This window comes from Hippocampus comes, unplaced genomic scaffold, assembly GCF_001891065.2.
Source record: "Hippocampus comes isolate QL1 unplaced genomic scaffold, H_comes_QL1_v1.1 scaffold249, whole genome shotgun sequence".
NCBI classification, from domain to species: Eukaryota; Metazoa; Chordata; class Actinopteri; order Syngnathiformes; family Syngnathidae; genus Hippocampus; species Hippocampus comes.
The window spans coordinates 124980-131857 of record NW_017805035.1 but is presented as its reverse complement, the minus strand read 5'-3'; the positions used below and the strand labels follow the sequence as shown (position 1 = coordinate 131857).

Below are 6878 nucleotides of genomic sequence, written 5' to 3'. Positions count from 1 at the left end.
AGAAGCGTGGGTGTGTTGGCCTGCCCTGGCGAGAGACCGGACACACGGACAACACATGTTCACCTGGCAGGACGTTCCTCCACCACGAGAGAGGTAAGAGGTAAGCGGCCAAAAGCAGCATTTAGACGCCAGCCTGACTGCTTTCAACAACAACAGCGCATTGCATCGCCCCGCGATCGCGTGAGGCCGTTAGCCCTGATTATTCATTAAGAAATAAACGACTGCCTGATGGATTTTGGGGAGGCAGATGCCGATATCCCATGTCTACCAGAATAAAATTCCTATCACTGATTGTATTGGCCGATGAAGCAAATATATAATTAATAAAATCAATTTTTGCAGATTTTGGAATATTTGTGTAGTTTTTGTATATGAGCATTTGTGTCTGATATTTTGTAGATGTTTAAAATTGTTTTTTGTATTGTGAAATCTTTTTTTAACGAATATAATATTAATCGAGGTTTTTCTAACATTTTATTGACTTTGGTGTTGTGTTCTGTGTAACAATCATCAACATCATATTTTGGGCTACTTTTGCACAAGTTTTTAGGATTCTGAAATGTTTTGTTTTCATATTTTTGGTGTTCGCTCCAATATTTGCATGTTTTTCGGAATATTTTGGTACTTTGTTTTTAATATTTCCAGATTTTTTTTTATTTTAACATTTAGTATTTTTAAGGATTTGTCAGCATATTTTTGCATGTTTTTGTCATTGTAAATCTCATGTTTATATTTGAATATTTCACAGATTTTTTTTGAATATTTTGTGTTGCACTTTTTTCCAAAGACTCATATTTTTCACATATCATCATGACATTAAATTTTTGTCAATATTTTGCATTAGTTCAATGCATTTCTCTCGTTGTATTTTTAAAACGGTATCAAATAATTGTGCATTTTTGTCCAATATTTTGGAGGTTTTTCAAATCTTTTTTTATTATTATATTTGCACTAACAATTTTATTTATAATGCAGGATTAGAATTTATCTGTTGTGGGTTTTTTGTTTCTTAAAGTTTGTTCATTTGGCATCCAAAAACTTTTTTTGTTAAATATGTGTGAAATTTTGAGTTATATTTGTGTATTTTTGTCCAATACATTTCCCCCACCCTCAATATTCATGCACTTTTTTTCAATCAAAAAAACACTTTTACTTCTTTTTGTATTTTCACATGTTCCCTCATTTTTTGAGCATTACTGCAGTCTAAAATTCTCCAGAGAGCCTGATGAGAAATTCATCTTTTGTTCCGATTCGGACCTGGCTGGAAATTGTCGTCGTATGTGCGGCAAATAAAGCCGGCAAAACAAGCGTTCCCCTCTGTGATGCATTGTCGGCTGCTCCGCCGCAGGAGCAGAAAACGTTGCAAAGGATCTGAAGGGAGAGGAAGGTTCACGTGCGGCAAACCGAGTGGTCGGTGCAACGCAGCCCCGCGGCGCACAACAGCGCTCTGTGTCACGTCTGGAGTGCACGCCAGCTGAGCGACGCTCCGGTCGTTCGGCAGGAAGAGAGCGAAAGAAACGAGAGAGTGATTGTACTTCCTTAAATGAGCGGTACCGATGAGGAGGGGGAGTTGGTCGCCCTCCCTGATGTTTAAAATGTTTTGCCGTTTTATTTTTACAAATACAGATGCATACTATTTTTTTCCCCAATATTATTTCTCAGCCCCAGGCTAATTTTACTGTCAAACCGCAAACAAAATACTAAATATTGTACATTACTCACCCAAATTGTTCAACAAATCTATTTAAAATGAATAAAATTCGCGAGATTAATGCTAACGTGCATCGCCAGACACCAAAGCCAGGCTAACAAACATACGCATTCTGGAGGTGTTAAGCTGCAATTCTAAACTCACAAATTGCTCCTTTAACGTACACAGACACAAACAAGGCAAGCAAAACCACTCACAGGCGGATCTTCTCTGATCTGTTGGGAACGACCATGACTCGAGTTTAGTTGGGGACCTTCTCTGTCTCTTCTTGCTCATACTAGAATTAGGCTGAATCTCTTCCGGTGCAGTCCAAATGCGCATACATGGTGTAATATTTGAATGCAATCAACGGTAAAAATGAGCCCTCACCCCGCACAAAACTTCAGCAGAGCAACTGGACTTTCAGGAGGACCCCGCTGTGTTTACACTGCAGCCGGCACGCAGTCACAACACAGATGGAAGTTTGTGGACAGCATCGCGCTGCACCGGCCTCCAGTCACGGCTCTCGGGAACACAAAAGCACATTAGTGGCACTAAGCTCATAAGGTATCTGCCGCTTAAGTCCCCCCCACACCCCCCTTTCGCCCCAACATGGCCACCCACGATACTTGCTACAGTGTGTGGATTGCATACTTTGAACGGGATGCAAGCAGGAGACTGCCATACTTGCACGTCATTAAAGAAGAACCTTTTTTTTTTTAATTCCGGGGTACATCTGAGAAATTTGAACTTTGCAGGCTAAACTGTCCAAAAAAATTTTTGGATTGTAGTTTTGTTCTATTTCTGTTCTCACTGCAATCTTCTTTTTTTTTTGCTGCTAATATTTTCTATTTCGTGTTGAATAGTTTGCATTATTTTCAAAAATCTATATTAGTGTCGATGTTTCAGTCATGTGACTTGATAATTTAAGATCATTGAAGTTTTTTTTTTTTTGTCAAATGTTTTTAATGGGTTTTCTCATATTTCTGGATCCAAAATTGTTGTGTAGTTATGTCAAACATTGAATTTTTTTCCCCACAGTATTTTTTCTTTTCATGTTTTTTTACATGTTCATGTGCTTTTTCAAATAGATTGGTAAATTTTGTAATGGTCGTAGTTTTTTTTTTTAATGCTATATATTCTTTTGATATTGTGGTAATTGTTCTACACACCCATGCCCAATGAAGTTAGATTTTTTTTTTGGTCAGTTTTTTTTAATGTATCTAGCATGTTTATTTTTGGTCGAATATTGGTGTATTTTTTTTTTTTAATATTTTTGTATTTGTCCCTTAATTTGCATCTTGTCCTTCATTTTCTATTCATGACATCTCCTCCAGTTGAGCTCATTGCGGCACCGCATGTTATGGCACAACATGGTACTACACGCCAAACGCTCACAATTCGAAACCCACAAAAACCAATGACTTCAAAATCCGCGATATAGTGAGTGGGCGAATGATGAGCCGCAACACAGCAGGGAAACGGCGCACGCTCGAGCATTCACTTAAAGACAATGATGAGAAAGTGAGGACGAGTGTCGGCAACATCCACCGGCAAAATGGTCTCCGGGTCTGAGGAAGAAATGAGAAGTTTGATGACACTCTCCTTCCGGGAGAAAGGCTATTACGCGCTGTAATGAGCGCGGAATGGGAGGAAAAATGGGCTCCGCGCAAAAAAAAAAAAAAAAAAAAAAAAAAAACCTGAGTCGCTTTATTCTATCGGATTGCGACACAAACCGTCCTCCTGCAGCGAAATTGTGATTTATGTCCACACGTGCCGTAAATGTACCATTTAACGCGCTCAGTAAATAGATGGACGCAGGTGTAAAGACGTCAACAAGCGCCGCGCAATGAAGCGGCTTCCTACGCTACTGTAAATAAAGAAAATACAACATGAAACTTCTCACAATCTGCACCGCGATGCGCTAACTCGAACCCAGAGAAATAATCCTGTCACCTTCAGAGAAGCTCCTTTTACCGTCTGTTCCTGCATAAAACTGTTGTAACTATTTAGCGTTCATTTTAGGTCTATTCCAGAGGGGGGGAAAAAAAAATCCATAAATTCTGATTCCAGGGTGAAACTATGTCAGCATTTGAAAATGTTTCACTGCCCGGTTCAGGATAAAACTGTCCACTTACTGTCCTGTTCCAAGGTGAAACAAATACTCAGTCCTGTTCCAAGGTGAAGCAAAAAAAAAATCACTATTGTAGAAACTTACTTAGGTGTCTATTGTAGGGTTAAACTGCCATCAACTGTCTGGCTCAGGGCAAAACTGTCCCCTTCACAGAGCCATTATTAAATTGTGATTATTTGCCAATTTTTTGCTGATTGCTTCTTCCATCCATCCATCCATCCATCCATCCATTTTCCGATCCGCTTTATCCTCGCAAGGGTCGTGGGGCGTGCTGGAGCCTATCCCGGTTGTTTTCGGGCACTAGGCGGGGGACACCCTGAACCGGTCGCCAGCCAATTGTAGGGCACACAGAGACGAACAACCATCCGCGCTCACATTCACACCTAGGGACAATTTACAGTGTTCAATCAGCCTGCCATTCCACGCATGTTTTTGGAATGTGGGAGGAAACCGGAGTACCCCGGAGAAAACCCACGCAGGCACAGGGAGAACATACAAACTCCACACAGGGAGGCCAGAGCCGGGATCGAACCCACGACCTCTGCACTATGAGGTCGACGCACTAACCACTCACCGGGCCGCCTTCTTGTTTATGACATTTACCACACTACAACACAAGACAAAAATAATGACATTCAAACAATAAGTGCCCCCCTTGCCCCCCCAAAAAATTGTTGTAAACAGTCAAATGTTCGGCCGGTAATTCATTCATTCATTCATTCATTTAAGGGACTAAAAACGTATTTTCATCACAATATAGTGTGTTAATTAATCGGCCATTCATCAGAATTGGGCTCAGAAAGTTTTTTCAGTCTGTTCTTCGCCTCAGTTATAAAATCTCCATTGACTGTCTCTTTCAGGGTCAAACTGTCCATTAACTGTCAGTTCCAGGGTAAAACCTCCATTACCCAACCACGGTGAGGTAAAACTATCGCCATCGTGCGACCTTCATTTAAGGTAACTGTCTCTTCCGGGGTCAAACTTGGTAACACTTGAAAACTTTACAAACTGTTGGGTGCAAAGTCAAAATGTCACCATCACCAGTGCTTGCATTACTAGTTTGTTTAAAGGTCAAATGTTCAGCACTGTGGAACCTTCATTAACTGTCCATTCCTGGGGTCAAACTGTCACAATCACAGAACCAGCACTTACTGTCAGTTCCAGTGTAAAACTGTCACCGTTGCAGAACGATCATTAACTGTCCGTTCCCGGACAAAGCTACACAGGAATTTTTTGTTCTTAGGTAAAAATGCTCAAAGTTATCCAACCTTCTTTGCCTGTCCATTCCAGGGTAAAACTGCCACCAACTGTCTGCTCCAAAGTAAAGCTCACCATATTAAAATGTTTACTGTATTAACTTTCCAGACCAGAGTAAAACTGTCGCCTTCATCGAACCTTCATTACTTGTCCATTCCTGGGTAAAAAACACCATCATCATCATCACAGAACCACTATTTACAAAACCTCCAATAAATTGCCTGTTCCAGAGTGAAACCTTAACACCAAATGTCTGCTAAGGTGTAAAACTCTCATTGTCATAGAACCCCAATTATGTGTACGTGCAAAGGACACTTTTTACATAAATAAGTAAACAACATCAACCCCCCGCCCCCAACCAAAAATATACTCTGGTTTAAATTCATATGGAATGCAATTTGGTGTTAAGTAAAGCTAAAGAAAAAGCCGAATTACTGTCACGCCTTTGATGCTGGCTAAGATGCAGTGTACAAGTTTCGTGCATGTATTCCATGACATGCTACTACTTAATGCATCAAAGCCAGCTGCTCGAGGCAGATGTCCCCCCCTCCCACTCCCGAAAGCAAACATCACTTTTTAAAAATGTAAATAAAAGTAAATGCACCGAGTTAGACGCGAGCGTGTTGTTATTACCACGCTGAAACAAAGTGACGTGAGTAAAAACAACAACAAAACCAAACTACCTTCCTCCTCCAGCTTTCCACGCACATTCCTAAGCAGTAGACGAACACACATGCTCACCCCGAAAACGATGACACGAACCCGGACAGAAACAGCAGTCAATCACTTACCGGGCCAAAGGAGCATCAGCATATACCGGAGGAGGTGAACGTGGTCTGGCTGCGTCCAACGCCGGCTCAAAGTGTCCCAAATCGCGACCGCCTCCTGTTCTTCGTCCCGCCGAGCTCGCCCCGGCTGCGAATGATCAAATTGTCTCCGACTTGACGTGCGGCGTAACTATTTAGCTACGCTGCAAATGGAGCCGATGCCCGTCTTGAGTGGGCGTCGTCGCACTGTGATTGACAGTGACCTTGGGCCAATGGGAGCGAGGGTTCTGCGACGTTAGAGCCAATCGGGAGGCGGCGGCGCGGTCGGTGAGGTGCGAAAGTGGGGTGGAGCGGGGGGAGGGTAGGCGGGGGTTTTAGACCTCTGGTTGGCTTGTATCCCTCCGCTTGCTTTGAGAGTCTCACGCTGTCTCAACAATTCATTTATACGAATTTACGACAAATGTCAGGTTATGATACCACCGAGACTGCTTGGTCAAATTTATCGCCCAGCTGGCTAACTGTGATCGGCCTTCACGTTGACCCTCGACGCGGACAGTTGACAGTAGCGATTGCGAACCAACTACTGGCCGTGATTTATTGCCACTTTCTGCATGATCATCATGTTCATATGTGGACAAAACGAATAGTATACGCGTTAATGTCGCCAACAAGTTTTATCTTTGGCCGGGCGGTACACTTGACATTCCTATTATGTGACCACGACCGGCGACAAGTATGAAAACTCGCACTACTTTGTCAAGTCGGTGCGGATGAACACTGTGTTTACGGTCAGGAAGGCGGGGGAGATGACGTTACGGCACCGGGAGGGGAGGGGTTGGTGGCGTGCGTTCTGACAGTGCAGCACGTGCGCGCATCGAGCAATAATAACGACTTAAGATGTGTAATGCATTATTTTATGGTACGATATTTGAACAAATATTGGTTTCGGTTTCGACAAGAAGCAGATATATATTCGTAGTGACGTGTAATCTTCGGTCGTGATGACGTCCCCAGCAACTTGGCTCATCGT

The 6878-nt window shown here is 42.4% G+C and overlaps 1 protein-coding gene across 1 annotated transcript in view; it reads right to left on the bottom strand.

Moving 5' to 3' along the window:
• The window catches only part of mef2d (myocyte enhancer factor 2d), a 77007-nt gene extending 70922 nt beyond the window's left edge, over positions 1-6085 (bottom strand). The window contains exon 1 of the mRNA XM_019863615.1: positions 5873-6085. The gene's annotated coding sequence lies outside the window, so the exon portion shown is untranslated. The remainder of the gene's footprint in view (positions 1-5872) is intronic.
• Between the last annotated feature and the right edge of the window lie 793 nt (positions 6086-6878).